This window comes from Bos javanicus, chromosome 6, assembly GCF_032452875.1.
Source record: "Bos javanicus breed banteng chromosome 6, ARS-OSU_banteng_1.0, whole genome shotgun sequence".
Classification (NCBI taxonomy): Eukaryota; Metazoa; Chordata; class Mammalia; order Artiodactyla; family Bovidae; genus Bos; species Bos javanicus.
In genome coordinates, this window is record NC_083873.1 from 93766716 (window position 1) to 93788778 (window position 22063).

A 22063-nucleotide genomic window follows, 5' to 3' on the forward strand; every position below is an offset into this window, starting at 1 on the left:
TTTACTTTCTTTTTTTTCTATTTGACATTTTGAGTGTACATATTTTTTTAAGTAAATCAGATTATAGGAGAGGATTGTGTTAATAAAGGTGATGGCCATTAGATTTAAAACTATTTGAAAATATAACTACTAGCACATTCCACACCAGTCAGAATGGTCACCACCAAAAGTCTACAAATAAGGAATTCTCTGGTGGTCTCCTGGTTAGGACTCAACACTTTCACTTCTGGGGCCGGGCACAATCCCCCACCCCAGAGCCTATAAACAATAAGTGCTAAAGTGGATGTGTGTGGAGAAAAGGGAACCCTCCTACAATATTGGTAGAAATGTGAATTGATATAACCAGTATGGGGAAACAGTATGGAGGTTCCCTATAAAACTAAAAATAGAATTACCACATGATCCTGCAATCCCACTCTTGGACATCTATCCACCTATTAAAGGAAACTTTAATTGGAAAAGATACATGCACCCTACTGTTCATAGCAGCACTAGTCACAGAAGCCAAGACACAGAAGCAACCTGAATGTCCACTGAGGAATGGATAAAGAAGATATTGTATATACAAAGTATATAATGGAATACTATTTGGCCATAAAAAAGAGCGAAATAATGCCATTTGCAGCAGGCTACAGTCCATGGGGTTGCAAAGAGTCAGATACAACTGAGCACACACACGATTTTTCTACCATTATTTATCCATTCTTCTATTGATGGACTTCTGGATTGTTTCCAGCTTTTGAAAGTGAAAGTCGCTCAGTTCTGTCTGACTCTTTACAACCCCATGGACTATACAGTCCATGGAATTCTCCAGGCCAGAATACTGGAGTGGGTATTCCTTTAATTTATTTAAAAATAAAATTATAGTTTCAAAAATATTAAGAAGCCTTTCATTTCTCCAGGGCATCTTCCCAACCCAAGTCTCCCACATTGCAGGTGGATTCTTTACCAGCTGAGCCACAAGGGAAGCCCATTGTCAACAATAGTTGCACAATTCTTTTTCTTGGCCTTGTTTCGAAGCTTGTGGCATCTTAATTCCCTGACCAGGAATTGAACCCAGGTCCTTGGCAGTGAAAGTACCAAGTCTTAACCACTGGACCACCAGAGAATTCCCTTCCAGCTTTTAGTTCTTATGAATAAAACTGCTATGAATATTATTTTTCAAGTCTTTTTTAAAAAGTGCTCTTCTTTTTCTTGGGTGTATACTTAAGAGTGGGATTCCTGGTTCATAGAGTTGATACATATTTAGAGTTGATAGATATTGCCAAACTGTTTTCTAAAATGGTTACGTTGGCTTACACTCCCACTAGCAATGCAGGAGAGTTCCAGTTGCTCCACATCCTCGCCAACTCTTTGTCATTCAGGTAGGTGTGTAGTGGTATCTTATTGTGGTTTTAATTTGCATCTCCCTGTTAAGAATGACAAATGGCTTTTCACATCCTTGTTAGCCATTTGGATATCTTTTTTGTAAAGTGCCATTTAAAATCTTCCACTTATGTTTTTTAATTAAGTGGTTTGTCTTTTTCTGGTTGAATTATAGAAGCTCTTAACACATACTTATTAGGATTCCTTTGACAAATACATGTAATTTGAGAATAAATTCTCATAGCCTGTCTTCTCTTTTCACTCTCTTAATTGTGTCTTGTAACACCAAGTCCTTTTCAGGAATTAGGTAATAAATATATTTTATATAACACAAAAAAAGGAGAGAGCTTATCTTATTAGGTTATCAACATGTACAGTGTAATATAATTTATGTTAATAACACCAAATTAAATCTATTTCAAATAGCCATTTTACTCACTCAAACATACACTTCAGTATTCATCCCAATTTAATTATATGCAAGGAAACACACATGCCTGAGATACTTCTTGCCCTCAAGGAACTCTATGAGACTGACAGGAGATAAGTTGCAATAATGTAATGAGAGAAATGAGAATAGATACATGTACATTTCCATGAGATCAGGCTGGAGTGAATGAATGAACTACTAGGGAGATCAGTAGGAAGAACATTAAATCAGTATCACCCAGGGACATTGCCCAGACCCTTTAATGAAATGGAAGGAGGCAAACTTTCCAGAAGGGGCATGGAAGGCATGGAGGGCTCAAGTGTGAATATTCTGCTCTGTCTAAAGCACTGATTTCCAATATGTGGTTTTCAGACCATCTGTATCAGATTGACCTGTAGTACTTGTGAAAATTGCAGGTAACTTACTAACTTTTCTCCTAGAACTTTGTAACTCAAATCTTCAGATGTAGGGGTTTATAACCTGCATTTTAAACACACCCCTTTAGTGGTTATGGTCTTTTTTACACCCTTATGTTTGAAAACTATTGATGTAGGGGAGGAGAAGGCAATCGCACCCCACTCCAGTACTCTTGCCTGGAAAATCCCATGGATGGAGGAGCCTGGTAGGCTGCAGTCCATGGGGTTGCTAAAAGTCGGATACAAATGAGCAACTTCACTTTCACTTTTCACTTTCACTCATTGGAGAAGGAAATGGCAACCCACTCCAGTGTTCTTGCCTGGAGAATCCCAGGGACGGGGGAGCCTGATGGGCTGCCGTCTATAGTGGAACCAATAGGATACAAGAAATGGTGCCTAATACTAGTTAAGAAGAGCCTTTCCTGGAATTTCATGCTGAAGAGTTTGGATTAGACCAAGTGGACCATACAAGGACATTAAAGGGGTTTTTAAAGAGAAGAAATTTTAAACATTAAGTTGAGTAATCTTGATAAATTTACTTCTTTTTACTTCAAGAAGTAGAAAATCATCATCAAGGAGATCTGTATGATCTTTCTGATAGTATTTGAATCGTGCCTTGATTAAAAGTCAAAGGAGAAAGTCACTTTCATATTTCTTATTCTAGATCAAGGGTCAACAAACTTATTCTGTAAAGGGCCAGATAGTAAACACTTTATGCTTTGCAGGCTACACATTCTCTGTTATACCTACTGAACCATGCTCTAAACATGAACGCAACCAACCAGTCATAGAAAATAAATGTAAATGAATGGGCGTGACTGAGTTCCCACAAAACATCCTTTACAAAATCAGGCAAGCCAGAATTGGCCCATGGGAGTTAGTAGTTTGTTTTCTTCAGTTCTATAGCTTCCCTTAGTCTAGTTAAAGGCTTAACTTCAAGTTTAACTCACAGCTATCTTCTCCCCTAAAATCATACGCAGCATCTGCCATTTTAGGTAAATATAAATCTGAAACAAATTATGAAGAAAAAAATTAGTAAAAGCTAGATTGTCATATATTTTGAGAAGAAAACGCACAATCAGATGAAAATGTAATGAGAAATAAAGGTGAAAAGCAGGGAGACTGTTTTAGTATACATATTTTAAAATTGAGACTTTACCACCAAATATAATGCATGAAAGTTGATCCAAAAATAAAAAAAAAACAGCTACAAAACAGCTTTAAAGAATATATATGGGACATTTGGGGAAGTTTGAATATGATCTACATATAGTGTGCATGCTCAGTCATGTCTGACTCTTTGCAACCCCATGGACTGTAGCCCGCCAGGCTCCTCTGTCCATGGAATTTTCCAGGCAAGAGTGAGTTTCCATCTCCTCCTCCAGGGAATCTTCCTGACCCAGGAATTGAACCTGGGTCTCTGGCATTGCAGGCAGATTCTTTACCACTACTCCACCTGAAAGCCCATGATCTACATATTAGATGATATTAAATCAATGTTACATTTCTTAGATGAGATTATGATAATGCATAAATGTAGAGAATGTCTTTGTTCTTGGAGATACAGGCCTATATTTAGGGATTAAAGTGTTGTGAAAAATAGTTCAACAAAACAGAGAGAAAAGGACAAAATCTCATCAAACCACAGCTGAGGTTAAGGGCATATAAATTTCACTGTACTATTTTTGCAACTTTTCTGGGGCTTTGACTTGTAAAAAAAAATAAAATTGGGAGAACCATACATTGCAGAGCTGAAAATACAGTAGGCTCTGTTCTCCTTTGGAAATGTGGAAGAGGACTGATCTACGTCACAAAAGTGAATTCCGTATTAGGATTCTATCCTAAAGTAGTGGACCGCCAGTAGACACGTTTAGTTGTCATTTATAACTTTTGGCTCCGCCTTGCCACATTCCCACCCCAGCCCATCCGCCTTTGTTTTCTGGTTTTTTTCCCCCAAGTTGCCTGAAGGAGGGGCGGGGGAAAAAATTCGCATTCCACAAGGGCGTATGAAATGTGTAAAACTGTGGCCGGAGCACTGCCCCAGGTCTTTTCTGGCAAGGGTGTCCCATGGTGTGGCCCTGACTCTGTCTTTGTTGAGATTTTGAGTCTCTTCTGTGTGGAGTGTGGGAAGGATCGGGGTGGGGTGATAGAGGGAGAGCTGCCAGAGGGGACAGAATCATCTGTTTACACAGTTCTCCTCTGTCTCCGGTTTTGAGTCCTGGCCTCTTTTATCTCGCTCTTCTTTCTGGCACAGCCCCAGCTCCTCTGGGGGTCATTTCCGGAGTGGAACCCTTGCTGTCACTGGGCCTTTCTGTTTCCTTCCCCTTCCCCTTGGCGGTTACAGAACCTCCTGCTTGAAAATTGCTCCAAGGGGGACAGGGAGGTTGGCAGTTGCAAATAACTAAACCTTACAAAACGTAGCAGGCTGCAGTATAAATTTATCCTGAGAAAAAAAAAAATATATATATATATATACATATATATAACATGAAAGGGAAGACAAGTAACGTGCTGTTTAAAAAGAATAGAGCTAACAATAGCAACCGCAAAAACATCGTGCATTTGAAAAAGCAGGAGCTTTACTGTTAGGTAGTGAAGTGAAAGTCGCTCAGTCATGTTGACTCTTTGTGACCCTATAGACTTTACAGTCCATGGAATGCTCCAGGGCAGAATACTGGAGTGGGTAGCCTTTTCCTCCTCCAGGGGATCTTCCCAATCCAGGGACTGAACCCAGGTCTCCCACATTGCAGGCAGATCCTTTACTAACTGAGCTACTAGGGAAGCCTTCACTGTTAGGTAGACCTGGGCTTGAATCTCTGTGATGCCACTAACTGGCAAGATGATCTTGGAAGAATTACTTAACTTCTCTGCACCCCAATTTCCTTACCTCTAAAATGGAACAAATAGAACCTACTTCTTGTCAGGATAAACTACTGCAATGCAACTTTTCTTCCTGGCTGAGAAGCTTCTAGACATGTGAAGTGAAGTCGCTCAGTTGTGTCCGACTCTTTGCGACCCAATAGACTGTAGCCTACCAGGCTCCTCTGTCCACAGGATTTTCCAGGCAATAGTACTGGAGTGGGTTGCCATTTTCTTCTCCAGGGGATCTTCCCAACCCAGGGCTCGAACCTGGGTCTCCCGCATTGTAGACAGACGCTTTACCGTCTGAGCCACCAGGGAAGTCCGATGTGAACATTGGTCTAGTATAACTGCTGGTTTGGCCTTAAAGTGATCCTTTATTCCACAAGGATGACTGAGTTCACAATCCAAGCTGGGAGAAAGGGGGCAGCTGGATGTGCTTCCCCAGGGTAAAATGGGAAGCTCTTCTTTGAAGTCTTTTACATTCAAATACATTCAGATATTCAAATACATTCAGGTATTATCAGGGTTTCTCAAAACTGTAATGTGAAGAGAGAAATCACCTGGGGCTCATGTTAACATTCAGATTTTTATTCCTAAATCTGGAGTGGGGCTGGAGTTCTGAACTTTCATCAAGCTCCCAGGAATGCTGCTGCTGTATTTCTCCAAACCACACTATGCTGAGAAGATCCCCAGAGTCTTCTCTGAAAAACTGAGGAAGCAGAGATCTCCCAGACTGGGAGCTCCTAGGACTTCTGCTGCTGCTGTTTGTTTAGCCACTCAGTCATGTATGACTGTTTGCTTCCCTATGGACTGTAGCCTACCAGGCTCCTCCACCCATGGGATTCTCCAGGCAAGTATACTGCTGTGGGTTGCCATTTCCTTCTCCAGGGCATCTTCCCGACCCAAGGATCGAACCTATGTCTTCTGAGTGTCCTGCATTGACAGGTGGATTCTTTCCACTGAGCCACCTAGTAAGTCCTCCTAGGACTTCTAGCCTTCTTCTAATTCATCCTTATTCTAATTCTTGTTTCGGGGCAGACATTCATTTTAATGCCTTTTTTTTTTTTTTTAAGTTTTCTTTCTTACCATGTTCTAATGAAGTAAAGCTCTTTTGCAAGAGGAACTAAGACAACATTGTTAGCTGCCCGTTGAAACCTCACTACGGAATTAAATAAACCATGAGTGTCTCCATGAGCATGAAAGAATGAGTTTTGCTGTGGAAAGATGGGAATGAGAAAGGAAGCTTGGTGAACAAGTCCCCATGTGTAACCTTGACCCCCTGGGTCCCAAGGGTGGGCAGGAGATCTACAGTCTCTTGCAACTGTGAAAGAGAAAAAAAAAAGGAAAAAGCAAAACATCTGAGACATGAATCCTTGAACTTGTGCGTTTAGGCTTCTTTCTTCACTTCTCTCTCCAGCCTACAAGTCAGTGCATGCACAGCCCTCCCTCCTGCGGAGCGACTGGGAGCCCAGGACTTGCCCAGCAGGTTCTGACCCATTCAAGTCCTCCCTTTGTGAGTCCTGGTAGCTCACAGGTCCCAAAGCTTTTTAAACGGCTTGACTTAGCATATGTTTTAATGTCAGGGAGTTGTTAATGCAGGAAAGAGTTGGCTAAATTTCTCATCTACAATCACCGAAAGCATTTTAAGGGTTTTATTATTTTTTTTAAATCAACCAAAGCAACAAATACTTATGGAGAGTCCATTAAAAGCTAAGAATTAGGTTAAGGACTGTGGAAAATCAAGTTTAATGAGACACTCCACTGCCTTAAGGAGTTTTCATTTTATTAAAGGAGATAGACAAACACATTTTAAAAGCCACAAGACATAAATAAATGCTGTAACGCTGAAATGAGAAAGAAGGTACAACTAATCAAGAGATTGGAATGATGGAGTCTAGTAAAGGAGAGTCTGTTTTTGCCTAGTGAGTGCCACAGGGCTTGTTATATAAATGCATAAATAGTCAGAATAAATGACCTGATAAGTATGAATGAGTCAATGCACACAGAACAAAACCTTAATTTCTTAGAAAACTCGATCTATTTTTTTCCTGTTTTTTTTTTCCTTTTTCTGAACTGTTATGTGGTAGCCTCACCCCCCCACCCCGCCAACAGCCCACACACTGCTCTCTATCCTTTCCCATGACAGCAGTTAGGCTTAGAGTGCAAATCACCCCTCACATGGCCCTCAGAGTCGCGGGATTAAGGGAGTGGGGGTGGGGGAGGCTACTTGTATATTGGTAGCTGTATGCTCCAGCTAGAAACAGCTGTTGGCAGTTTTCTCACTGAAGGAAACAGGAGGAGGAAGAAACAGGAGACAGCATGGGGAAGGTGCAATCAAGCAAAGGACTGACCCTTTCTGGAAGGATAGTTACCCAGCAACCTGCCAGTGACCGGTCATGCCCCGGAATCCCATGCAGCTGAATGAGGCCAAAGGCCACTGCCCTGTTCAAGTCGGAAGGTGCCTGACTGTAGATTCTGCTCAACTGTTCCTCACTTTAATATCTTCAACAGCAGAGTTATATTCTGGGTATGAAAAACTGAGAAACTAACAATGTGCAGAATCTATAGAGCTCTATTCCAACGCTTAAACATCGCTCTATTCAATTAGCATTTATGGAGTGGCTTTTCAGTGCCTACTCTCAAAACCTGTTGATTGTCTTCTATTGTGACACTGTGTGTGATCAGGAACAGTTTTTGATGAAAATTTGTGAAAGACTTTGAAATGGACAAATTAAAAAAGAAAATGATTTAGATGTGTAGATGTCCTTTCAGTGGAATACTAGGTGTTGTTTTGTAAACCCACCTTTCAGGATTTATCTCATTCTGTAGGGTCTATGCCTTTCATTGCCTTTGAGCTATTTCATGACTCTGTAAGTTGTGTAGCAATTGATAGTAATGTCAACAATTCCTGTTCATAGAAATGCAATTTTGTCAAGGTAAATGTGCAATTCGTTCCACCACTGGAAGAGGCCAGTTTCGCTTCTATTGGTAAATATATTTCAGTGCTCTTGAAGGCCTATGTATAGATCTGTTCTTTGAGATCTCCTTTGAACTGGTTTTTACGTTTTACTGTTTCCTCAGTAACTGAGTTAAAGAAAGTGTTTAATACATACACATTTTATTTATATGAAAGCCATGATACTAATTTTTTTTAATTATCCTTTACTGTAGGAAAAACAAGATAATAAAACATCAGATATTTATACCTTAATGGCAATAGAGAAAATAGATCAAATGGAAGCTTGTAATTATGAAAACGTTTTGTATACAAAATAAGTGTTAAAATTGTATCCACTGGAGCTGATAACTATAAATATAACATGTTCAAGCCTGGTAGTTCTAAGACAGAGGACAATTTGGCACCTTTTTTTTTTTTCCTCAGTGGTTATCAGTGCAGTACCATTGGTGTAGAGGAGGAAAAATTTTCCTCTACCCTCTTATTGTAAGTGCCTATGGCCTGCAAATTAAATTGACAAAAGATAGATTGACAGGAGAAAGTGTTTATTGGGCATGGACATGTTGTCACAGAACGAATAAGTGAAAACTAAAAGAAATGGTTAGGCAAGCAGAAACAGACTCTCAGGGGAAGAAAACAAACTTATGATTACCAAAGGCGAAAGGTGGGGCTGGCAGATAAATCAGGAGTTTGAGACTGACATGTACACACTACTATACATGAAATAATCAACAAGGACCTACTGTATGTCACAGGGAACTCTACTCAGCATTCTGTAATAATCTAATGGGAAAAGGATTTGAAAAAGAATAGACATTGTAGATGTATTAATATAACTGAATCACTTTGCTATACACCTGAAACCAAGGCAATACTGTAAATCAGTTATCAGTTCAGTTCAGTCACTCAGTCATGTCCAACTCTTTGTGAGCCCATGGACTGCAGCACACCAGGCTTCCCTGTCCATCACCAACTTCCGGAGCTTACCCAGACTCATGTCCATTGAGTCAGTGATGCCATCCAACCATCTCATCCTCTGTTCTCCCCTTCTCATCCTTCCTTCAATCTTTCCCAGCATCAGGGTCTTTTCAAATGAGTCAGTTCTTCGCATCAGGTGGCCAAAGTACTGGAGCTTCAGCTTCAGCATCAGGACTGCTTTCCTTTAGGATTGACTGGTTGGATCTCCTTGCAGTCCAAGTGTCTCTCAAGAGTCTTCTCCAACACCACAGTTCAAAAGCATCAATTCTGCACTCAGCTTTCTTTATAGTCCAACTCTCACATCCATACATGACTACTGGAAAAACCATAGCTTTGACTAGACAGATCTTTGTTGGCTAATCAGTTATACTCCAACATAAAATAAAACTTTTAAAAAGAAGAAATGGTTAGGCCTGCAAGGAAGTTGTGGAGGACCTGTCAACACAAAATAAAGGGGTGATAAGTTGTAGGAAGGTAAATATATGGGAAAAAATTACTAGAAGTTAAGGATTATTTTAGTAAGCTTTGTTTTATGCAGACTCATTTCCATTCTGACTTTTTATTTCCTGTGATAAGGGTTGTTTTCTTCCATACGGTCTTGGAGAGGGGAGAAAGCCCATCTTCACAAAGGGAATTTAATGCCCTGCTTTAAGTCACAAACAGGGAGGACAGAGACTTCCTGCTGTGTCTATTTCTTCACTGTCATCCACTCAAAATAATCCTTATGCTGAAGTGACATAGTTTGGACTAGTATATTCTGATCCCCTTCATTGACATGAATTCAGTTGCTTTATTTATGCCCCCTCCCTGACATTGGTACAATATGTACCTTATTTCTCCTGATATAATCACTGAAATTCCCTTTTAAAGCTTTCAGAGCCAGGTATGGATTTCTGCATAGCTGATCTACATTCCTTTATTTTCCCAACACACCTAGTTCCCAAGACTTCTTGCCATTAGGGATCCATGAATGAGAATCTAGATTGCATGAAAACTGTTGCTTTAATCAAAGTAATTAAAGTTATAACCAATTCAGTCTCCAAGGGATCTGGAGAACGATACAAAGGAAGAATGAAAAGACAGGCTTGAAACTCAACATTTGAAAAACTAAGATCATGGCATCCAGTCCCATGACTTCATGGCAAATAGAAGGGGAAAAAGTGGAAACGATGACAGATTTTATTTTCTTGGGCTTCAAAATCACTGCAGATTGTGACTGCAGCCGTGAAATTAAAAGATCCTTGCTTCTTGGAAGAAAAGCTATGACAAACCTAGATAGCATATTAAAAAGAAGAGACATTACTTTGCTGACAAAAGTCCATCCAGTAAAAGCTATGGTTTTTCCAGTAGTCATGTATGGATGTGAGAGTTGGACTATAAAGAAAGCTGAGCGATGAAGAATTGATGCTTTTGAACTGTGGTGTTGGAGAAGACTCTTGAGAGTCTCTTGGACTGCAAGGAGATTCAAACTAGTCCATCCTAAAGGAAATCAGTCTTGAATATTCATTGGAAGGACTGATGCTGAAGCTCCAGTACTTTGGCCACCTGATTCTGACTCATAGGAAAAGACCTTGATGCTGGGTAAGATTGAAGGCAAAAGGAAAAGGGAGCAGCAGAGGATGAAATGGTTTGATAGCATCACTGATTCAACGGACATGAATTTGAGCAAACTCCAAGACACAGTGGAAGACAGAGGAGCCTGGCATGCTGCAGTCCGTGGGGTTGCAAAATGTCAGACACAATTTTGCAACTGAACGACAGCAACATAAGAACTGACTATTTCACTTTTGACATGTATTCAGTGGTTCTAACATGTATGTGCTTCTCTATTGTTCTATTCTGCACCTTCACGTACTAATATGAAGTGACCTATGATATGTTAAATGAAAAAAAATGAAGTGCAGAACAGAGTATACAGTATGCTACCTCATGTGTAAAAAAGGGAGGAAGGTCAGAATCTGCCTTAGAATTTGCTGGTATGGAAAAGATGGGAGCAAAGTTGGGCATTGGGGAGGCAAGGGTAGAAGGGAGATTTTTAGACTGTACACTGGTTTATGCTTTCTGCTTTTTGAATCTCATGACTGTTTTACTATTTTTAAATTAACCATTTTTCAAAAACTGAAGCCATTTTTAAGTATAATGTAGCTCATTAGGCTTTTCTTAAGTTCAAGTTTCAACATGTTAAACAATAAAATAAATACTGAAATAAAATGTGAACTGTAAAATTATGAGTGTGTATATATTTGTATGTGCTCTACATGCTAGAATGAGCCATCAAGATAGTCTGTATGCTCCGAGCAGGTGACCCCTGGCATGCTGAGGGCACAGTATTATAGTATATACAGAATTATATATAGCCTTTAACTTGCAAGCTAAACAGGTTTAAAGAATGAGAGAATTCATGTTAGAGAGGAAAAAAACTGCAAACATAAGACTAATACCTGACACTTTTCTCTGCTCCCCATTCTAAATCTCCAAAAGAAAGAACTCAGTTTCTAGGGGAACCTCTGATAACATTTATACACAGTTTAAGAGTCCTCAAGCATTTTAGTTACAATTGGAGTTACAGTTAAACTATATTTTAAGATGTTTGGGAACTCCTTAAGACTTTGGTCTGCATTGGAAGTGTACAAGTCAAACGATTTACATGGGGATACATAAAAAGTCTTACAAAAAAGATATTTCCCACTTTGAAATATTACTAAAAACTTCAATTCGCACAGGGCTGGTTAGCACCAGTAAAGGAAAAACCTAGGCTCAGTTGCTCAGTCATGTTTGACTTTTTGCAACCCCATGGACTGGCTCCTCTGTCCATGGGATTCTCCAGGCAAGAATACTTGAGTGGGTTGCCATTTCCATCTTGACCCAGGGATCGAACCCGTGTCTTGTGAATAGGCAGGCGGATTCTTTACCACTGAGCCACCGCAAAGTCCATGATTCTATTAACTCTAGGGACCCTCTTCAGACTCAACGTTAATCCAGATAAAAGCAATACAAACAGAAAATAAATATCAGAAAGTCTGGCAGATTTTTTAATTTTTCCTAAGATGACCACTCTAATGCCATGTTAAAAAGAAAAAATGCCTCAAAACTTTGTCTTTGGAGGGAGTCATGCTCTGTTTCATGAGAGCCTTCAGCCTGGGCTTAGTTTGTCTGCTGCGTAATCCAACCATAGGTCTGCTCTACATTGTTGGAGTCAAAAACATGCTTGATAGATGTTAAAAAGTAAAGACATGTGCAAGCAGATGAGTTTGACTCCCAGCTCCAGTATTTACCAATTGCATTATCTGGGGCAAGTCAGTTGGTTTCTTTAAATCTCAACTTCCTCATCTTTCAAAATGTTCAAAATAATACCCACCTCTCAGGCATCTGCTTGCTGTTCACCAAGCCTCACTCTGAGCACTTTACAAATAAGTCATTTAATTATCAAAATGACTAGGAATTATGTACTCATGCCAAACCTGAGAGGGCTGAGGGACTTTGAATAATTCCCCAAAGTCACAGAGCTGGCAAATGGCTGAACCAGAATTTATACACAAGCAACCTAGATCCAGAATTTATGCTTTTCACCACCACAGAATACTGATAACGCTTCTGATGTTCAAGTATCACTTATCACACAGCTTTGATGTGCTGACAGAGACTAAGGTAATAGTGGGTTATATCAAAGAGAATTTCTTTCTCAACTCACAATCTACGTATTAGCATTTATGTCACGGACCCAAGCTGCTGCTTTGTTTTCTTCTATCTTGATGAAATTGCTGTCAACCATCTAGTTCAGGATGACTCATCATTAGACACACATTCCATTTGGTCAGAGGGCTGAAGAGGAGAGGCAGGCATGTGTCCTCTCTGTAACAGTATCCCTCTGAACTCGCACATCTTACCTTAGCATACTTTCCATTGCCTAGTATACGGTCATCTAGATAACTTTCATAGAAAAGAGGCTGCTGCTGCTGCTGATAAGTCGCTTCAGTTGTGTCTGACTCTGTGCAGTCCCATAGACGGCAGCCCAGCAGGCTCCCCCGTCCCTGGTATTCTCCAGGCAAGAACACTGGAGTGGGTTGCCATTTCCTTCTCCAATGCATGAATGTGAAAAGTGAAAGTGAAGTCGCTCAGTCGTGTCTGACTCTTAGTGACCCCATGAACTGCAGCCTACCAGGCTCCTCTGTCCATGGGATTTACCAGGCAAGAGTACTGGAGTGGGGTGCCATTGCCTTCTCCAGAAAAGAGGCTACGAACATTTAATCAAGCAAAATGTTTAAAACTTAGAGAATCTGGGTAAAAGGTATACAGGTGTTACCTATACAATTCTTTGTATAACTTTAATATTTTACTTATTTTTTATTGGAGTATAGTTGCTTTGCAGTATTGTATTGTATGAGTTTCTGCTTGCAATTTTTTCCATAAGTTCAGTTTTAAAGTAAAAGTTTTTTTAAAGTCTATTTACGACAGGGAAAAAAAGATACCTACTACTTACTCAGAATTTAAATTCCAGATCCTATGCTAAGTACCTGTGGCAAAACCTGCAGTTTTCCCAATGTCAACTCTTCTTTTCGTCTGAAAAGTAATATAACCCTGATCTGCACAGGAGATTAGAGTGCAGAGCCAAATCCCACCACCTGTTTTATTTAAATGAAGTCTGTTGGAACAGAGCTATTTGTTTATTTATATTTATAATATAATATATTATCATATATATGGAAGGGATTCCCTGGTGGCTCAGACAGTAAAGAATTTGCCCACAGTATGGGAGACCTGGGTTCAATCCCTGGGTTGGAAAGATCCCTTGGAGAAGGGAATGGCTACCCACTCCAGTATTATTGCCTGGAGAATCCCATGGACAAAGGAGCCTAGCAGGCTACAGTCCACAGGGTCACAGAAAGTCAGACACAACTGAGCAACACACACACGTATGTATGAAATATATATTAGTATATGTATTTATGGCTGCTTTTGTGCTACAATGACAAGTAACCTGATCCACGAGGCAGAAAATATTTGCTGTCAGACCTTTTACCAAAAAGAGTCGCTGACTCTCACAGTTATCACATATGAGATTTCCACATGTAGCTGGGTCTGTTTCTGAACTTTTCACTCTATTTCACTGGTCTGTTTGATTATGCATGTGCCAGGATCACATGGTTTTAATTACAGAGGCCTCGCTGTATATTTCAATAACAGGCGTGCGAGTCCCTCATTGTAGCTCTTTCTTTTGCCATGTTTTCCTAAATATTCCAGAATGTTTATTTTTCCATATGAACTTTAATTCAAATCAACTTGTCTAGCTCCAGAAAAAAAGTGCTGGTGTTTTTACTGGGATAACATTAAAATTCCAGATTAGGTACAAAATGATATTTTGAGACGAGGCTAAGAGACTTTCCCCATTTGTTTTAATCTTCTTTTGTGTCTTTCAGGAATGTTTTATGGCTTTCTTTGTATGCATACGCAATGTGCTTTGTAAAGTCTATTATAAACATTTTATATTTTGGGGGTGCCTCTGTAAATAGGCATTAAGAAATTTGAGGTTTAAGAAATTTAAGTGTTGCGTATTAACTTTGAATCCTGCTACTTTTCTAAATAACTTTATTGTTATCTAAGTTTTACAATTAATTATCTAGGGCAGCACTCTCCCAATGAAATATAATGTAGTCACACACATAATTTTAAATTTTCTAGTAGTTAAGGTAAAAAGAAACAGGTGAAATAAATGTTAACAATATCTTGTATTTAACGCAAGGTATCAAAAGTATTATTTCAATATATGTCAATAGTAAAAGCAAAATATTTTTAAAAATTGTATATTGACATAGATTTTCAAAATCCAACATGTATTTTATTTATATACAGAATATTTCAATATGAATCTTAAGCTTTTATCAGAAATGTTTTGTGAGTTTAGATTTCATAACTTTTACAGTTGGAAGACGATATTCACATATCCAAATTATTTCAAGCATACTTAAAACTTTTTTTGCCACTGAAGTAGTGCCAAAAAATCATTTTCTTTTAATATTTGTGTTCTCACTGGCAAAACTTGTTTTTAGAAAAACTGACATGAACTTTATAGCCAAAGCATCTATCTGTTAAATAAATTCACTGATTCTTGTGTCAACTCGGTATCACTAACATCAAATTTTAAAAGGTATTTCATAAGTTGAAATTCAGCCTTGAAGTAAAGAATTAAAATCTCCCCCGGGGGACTCTCACCCAGTGGGGATAAGAATCTAGATAACTACTCCAGCACATCATTGTTCAGGTGGACATTTCTGTGGCTTTGTGGATTACATGATGTATCCTATTAATACGTTTCCCTCCTTCCTCAGCTCATCCCCTCCTGTGCTTCACTCTGGCTCCCTGGGATCATCTCCTCCAAAAACAGCCTGCACCTAAGTCCTTATCTCATGCTTTGTTTTTCCAAAAGGAATTCAAGAAAAGACAGAGATCTACCGAGTTTGGAGCATAAGCATGTGTAAAATGTGGAATGCTTGTAGAAAAACAAATTAGAACTATCTGATAAGTCCTCAAAATATTATTCTGGATTTTGATTAGAAAGTGAGATCTAGATGTATAAAACTATGATTTAAATTTGTTATTAAATTAAGAAAGGAGAAAGATAATGTTAAAAACTGTAGTCTGTTCTGTGGCTATGTAAGAGAATATTTATTTTTAGGCACATACAGCTTATTCTTAAAAGTTCAGAAAAATATGTATATCATTTGTATATGTATGCAAATGCATACATATAAAAATGGTATGCATATATGCATATACATACATATACAAATGATACATGTAGGTTTCTAAACTTTTAAGGATAAATTGAAGAAAAGAGAGGGAAAGAGAGAAAGAGAATCTGGGTAAAGAGTATATGGGTGTTCTTCATACTCTTTATGGAGATTTTCTGTAATAAAATTATTTCCAGATAAAAAGTTCCAAAAAATCTATTATCAGGGGTCTCCTGGTGGCTCAGTGGTAAAGAATTTGCCTACCAGTGCAGGAGACATGGGTTTGATCTATGATTTGGGAAGATCCCACATGCTGTGGAGCAACTAAGCCTGTGTGTCACAACAGCTCAGCCTGTGCTCTAGAGCCCAGGAGACACAACTGCAGCCCATGTGCCCTAGAACCTGTGCACTGCAACAAGAGGAGCCACTGCAATGAGAGACCTGCTCCCTGCAACTAGAGAAAAGCCCGAGCAGCAATGAAGACTCCGCACAGCCAAAAATAAATAAATAAAAAATATTATTAAAAAAAATCTATTATACAGTTTCTTTTCAAAAACAGCAAACTTGAGTCATATAGCTTCAGGGTCAGCAGGCTTTTATCTTTTTTACTGCCTACCTATAACAAAATTTCCCAAAATGCTGACAAGCTAATACTATCGAAGACTCCACATTTAGGTTCACTAAGAAAAAAGAGGAAATATTCACTCGGAAGTGATTATAAACAGCCACACTTTCCCCAACTTGAAAACAAAAGGTAGTGTTGCCTATTGCCTTCAAAAACTTGGCTGGCCCCTTCCGTACCGTGATGACCTGATTCACAGAGGCGCTGAGGAAATTCATTAGAAAATGGTAAAACAGCTGAGATTTTGGATTCAAAGGTCACGTGCTGACATAATTTCTTTCCTGAATTTCTTGGAAACTTTGGTCAGGAAATCTCTTGCTGAGTTAGTAAGTAGACACAATACAGATAAGATGGGGGAAAGGTCTGTGAATGAACACTGGCCAGCAACTCACAACTGTCATCCATTCTAATTGCTCATTTGCAGTTTTCCACAGTCTCTAATCGTACCTGACAAGTCATCATCTGGTCTATGCTTAAATTCATTATACATGAAACAGGACTATTAATCTGTCTCCTTGTATTAACAATGATGTTCATGGCATTAATTTTAATAGAAATGTAAAAATTAGGAAGACTTTAATATCAGTCGGTAGAAAAACTCGTAATTCATTGAAATTCTGATTATGATTAAAAAGGGGAAGTTGGATTTATTTATATATACTTATTTGGAAGAAAAATGTTTATAAATTATCATTAAGCACAAAAAAAAAGATTGTAAATTAGTTTACTTAATATTGCTCTGACTTTTGTACAAAAAGCTGTAAACTTGATCCCCACCTGCCCCCCAAAACAATCTAGAAGAATAACTCCAAACAACTCCAAACCACTAACAGTGCTTTCCTGCAGGGAGGGTGGTGCTATGCTATGCTAAGTCACTTCAGTCGTGACCGACTCTGTGTGACCCCATAGATGGCAGCCCACCAGGCTCCCCCGTCCCTGGGATTCTCCAGGCAAGAACACTGGAGTGGGTTGCCATTTCCTTCTCCAATGCATGAAAGTAAAAGTGAAAGTGAAGTCGCTCAGTCGTGTACAACTCTTCGCAACCCCATGGACTGCAGCCCGCCAGGCTCCTCCGTCCATGGGATTTTCCAAGCAAGAGTACAACTTATTCCCACTTCTTGTGTTTCTTTGTGGAGAGAGTTTCCCTTACACTTCTGGTCTCTTGATGCTTATTCCTTGTTCCACTCCTTGGAGGTGTGTGGACCATATGGTGGGATATGTTTATTCTCTCTAACTCTTATTTCCAGGAAAGGAATAGGTATTAGAGAACTACCACTCAAGGGGTCGATTGGTAGATTTGAAGAAATGAACAAGTGTGACTCAGTCACACTGTCTCTTCCCCTCTGGAAGCAGACTTCGGCAGAAATCATCCTTAATTTCAGGCTGTAAGTTGTGGGGGGTAGACCCTCTGAGGAGAGGAGGCTGTGGTTGTGAAGGGTTCCCCAGGACTCACTGACTGGCACCGGTAAGTGCTGGGGTTTGGTATTAGCAAGCCCGCAGCTGTCTCCCACCTAGACCATAGCTTCTCCAGTGGATCCCACAGTAACAAAGCTGATGTGCTATCTACCTGATTCCTTATTTCTCACTGGTTCTGAATTTGGATGAGTAACAAGTATCATTTATTGGAGCCCCTCGAACATGAAAACACTATTTTCTTTTTATTTGTTATGCTTATATATGGTCTGAATATTTTGTAAGGATGACATGTATTACATGTACTGATATCTTTAGATACAGAGGTATAAGCTTATAAAATCTATATCCTTCATTTTTACCTAATGCGTGCACGTGCTAAGTCACTTCAGTCATGTCCAACTCCGTGACCCCATGGACTGTAGCCCAGCAGGATCCTCTGTCCATGGGGTTCTCCAGGCAAGAATACTGGAGTGGGTTGCTGTGCCCTCCTCCAGGGGATCTTCCTGACCCAGGGATCAAAGCCACGGCTCCTGGGTTGCAGGTGAATTCCTTACCCCTGAGCACCAGGGAAGCCCTTTTACCTAATATCAATATTCTTATTTCCTCTCTAATATGTATGTTCCTTTATACTTTATACTGCTTAAAGCAACCACATTGCCTTCCAAGCTTAGAGGGGGTGTTTTCCTTGATCTGCTTTCTACTCCCTTGGTATTGGACACTAATTCTCTAGTTCTGTACATACTTTCTGTTATGATATAAACTATCTGATTTGACTTCTCTCAAGAAGGTCATTGCCTTTCTTTTCCATTAAGTCATTCCTATTCTGACTTGGGAAAAAGCTCTCCCTATTTTTCCAGACTCCCAAAATAATTTTTCTTTGGTGACGGCCTAAGAGTGGTCTCCCAAGTATTTCTGGAATGCTTTCTTCATTTTCCACATCACGGACTTCAAATATATAAAATACTATGTCCTCTCAAATCTCTTTCTTTCCAGGCAAAATGTTCCGACTTTTTTAAAGCTATCCATCACAGGACATGGTTCTGATTCCCTTTAATGTATTGGCTCAGTGGTAAAGAACCCGCTTGGCAATGCAGTAGATGTGGGTTTGATCCCTGGGTTGGGAAGATCTCCTGGACAAGGAAATGGCAACCCATTCCAGTTATTCTTGCCTGGGAAATCCCGTGGACAGAGGAGCCTGGAGAGCTACAGTCCATGGGTTGCAAAAGAGTCAGGTACACCTTAGTGACTAAACAACAGCAACCATATATTGGCCAGTTTCCTCTACATGGCCCCCAGTTTGTTGATAAACACCCCAAAAGATGTTAAGTGATGACACCCACAGTGGAATACAGCTCTCTGGGTATGATCCAACCAGTGCTGAACAGAAAAGGGTCACAACCTACTTGTTCATGGGTGGTACACTCTTAGCACAGTGGGAAAGTGGTAATTACTCTTACCATATGTGTGATATTGATGATCATATCATAGGATCCACTCATACTGGGATAACTGTAATATGTAACACATAATCACTTTCATCTATGCTGTTAGTAACACAGGTTCATTCCTGTGTTATATATATTTCAGTCACTTCCACACTAAATTATAAACACCCCTATTTCTACTACAGTGATCATCTCTTCACAACCAAATATCCTTCCTCCTCTGTAGTCTATCACCGCTTGAACCTGGTGACTCTGACCTGAGTAATTTGAAGTTACTCTTGTAAATACCGCTAATAAGAAAAATCCAATAGTCCCTTTTCAGGCCCAGTACTGCCCTCTAGAATGTTGACATTGATGGCCATCCCCTTGTTCTTGGCTTCTAGACCCTTCAGTGTTCCAGAAAAACATCTATTTCTGCTTTATTGACTATGCCAAAGCCTTTGACTGTGTGGACCACAATAAACTGTGGAAACTTCTGAAAGAGATGGGAATACCAGACCACCTGACCTGCCTCTTGAGAAACCTCTATGCAGGTCAGGAAGCAACAGTTAGAACTGGACATGGAACAACAGACTGGTTCCAAATAGGAAAAGGAATATGTCCAGGCTGTATATTGTCACCCTGCTTATTTAACTTATGTGCAGAGTACCTCATGAGAAACACTGGGCTAGAGGAAGCAAAAGCTGGAAACAAGATTGCCAGGAGAAATATCAATAACCTCAGATATGCAGATGACACCATCCTTATGGCAGAAAGTGAAGAAGAACTAAAGAGCCTCTTGATGAAAGTGAAAAAGTTGGCTTAAAGCTCAACATTCAGAAAACTAAGATCATGGCATCTGGTCCCATCACTTCATGGGAAGTAGATAGGAGAACAGTGGAAACAGTGGCTGACTTTATTTTTCTGGGCTCCAAAATCACTGCAAATGGTGATTGCAGCCATGAAATTAAAAGACGCTTACTCCTTGGAAGGAAAGTTATGACCAACCTAGATAGCATATTGAAAAGCAGAGACATTACTTTGCCAGCAAAGGTCCACCTAGTCAAGGCTATGGTTTTTCCAGTGGTCATGTATGGATGTGAGAGTTGGCCTATAAAGAAAGCTGAGCACCAAAGAATTTATGCTTTTGAACTGTGGTGTTGAAGAAGACGCTTGAGAATCCCTTGGACTGCAAGGAGATCCAACTAGTTCATCCTAAAGAAAATCAGTCCTGGGTGTTCATTGGAAGGATGTTGAATCTGAAACTCCAGTACTTTGGCCACTTGATGTGAAGAGCTGACTCATTTGAAAAGACCCTGATGGTGGGAAAGATTGAAGGCAGGAAGAGAAGGGGACGACAGAAGATGAGATGGTTGCATGGCATCAACGACTCGATGGACATGGGTTTGGGTGGACTCAGGGAGTTGGTGATGGACAGGGAGGCCTGGCATGCTGTGGTTCATGGGGTCGCAAAGAGTTGGACACGACTGACACTACTGCCTTCCAACTCCCAGACCGCTTTCAAGGTTCCCTTCCCATTTTAAACAGCTTCTCTTCAGGCTGTCCCGCCCAGATCTCTGTTATTAACCCACTTAAACACTTCAATAACTCTTTAGAGAAATGGTTCCCAAGCCAGTTGTATGTTGGAATCACCTGTGGATCTTTTAAACACAGCTAAGCCCAGGCTCCATCCCAGAAAAATTGAATCTGAATTAATAGAGAGGCCTGGATTTAAACCACCAGAGATGACCCCTGTCTTTTGTCCTGCTTCACCTCTCATCCCTTTCCTAGTGATGTAACCATATTAAATAGATTTTTTCAACATGAGCGGTTTTCTCTCTTAGCTTATACATGCTCAGTTTAAGTGTCATCTCCTCTGTGAAGCCTTCCCTAGGTCTACATCTCCATAGACACCCTATTTTCCCCTTACTGTTCACTTCCTTCGACTTGATAGTGAGACAAAGTTTAGGTTGACTAGTTGGTAAAGCTGTAAGTAAGTAAGTAAGTAAGTAAGTGTTAGTCACTCAGTCGTGCCCGACTGTTTGCGACCCCATGGACTGTAGCTCACCAGGCTCCTCTGTCCACAAGATTTTCCAGGCAATGATACTGGAGTGGGTTGCCACTTCCTTCTCCAGGGGATCTTCCCAACCCAGGGATCGAACCCAGGTCTCCTGCATTTCAGGCAGATTCCTTACCGCCCGAGCTACAAGGGAAGCCTAGTAAAGCTGTAGGCATGGTCAAATTAAGGGGCCACTCAGAGTAGGGAGGGGTGGAAGGTAGGGTATGCAGAAGGGGTGGTACTCATATCCCTTTTAAAACCTTCACACCCATGTGCACAGACACATAGATACACACACACTCACACACACACTCACACACTCACACACATTCACATACACACAGAGTGAAGAAAGGTCTCAGATTGCAAAGGAGGGAAAAAAAAGCATTTGGGGAAGAGACTAGGGATTTGGGAGGATTGTTTTATAATTAAAGGATCAAAAGAAAAAAGGATGTAGGAGACTGGGTATAATAGCGAGTCAGAAGAGCTTGCAAAGGGCTTGGGGTGACTGAAATGAGAAGTCTCGGGCAGAGGTGGGGAACTCGTGGGATTTACATAGCTGATGGAGTGAGAGGTGTGTAGTCTGGGCAGCTGTCTGCAACTTCTCAGGACCAGTTTTTGATTCTGAACTAGGATTGATGTCAAGGTCATTGGTCTGTTGTTTGTGGTCAAATTTCATTCTAGTTTTGAATATTTCTTGTTTTTTGGATTGTTTCGAAAGTTGTTGTCTTGTAATTTCCCTCCTAAACTATCTTAGTATCTTGAGACAGAGAATAATAATGGTTGCCCTACCTATTCCCATTTACT

The 22063-nt window shown here is 40.0% G+C and overlaps 1 long non-coding RNA gene and 1 other non-coding gene across 2 annotated transcripts in view; one reads left to right on the top strand and one right to left on the bottom strand.

Moving 5' to 3' along the window:
• Positions 1–22063, top strand: part of LOC133249758 (uncharacterized) — a 475012-nt gene that overhangs the window by 46427 nt on the left and 406522 nt on the right. The gene's annotated exons all lie outside the window — the stretch shown is intronic.
• TRNAE-UUC (transfer RNA glutamic acid (anticodon UUC)) lies at positions 1036–1108 on the bottom strand. The gene has a single exon. It is a non-coding gene; the product is annotated as a tRNA-Glu (tRNA).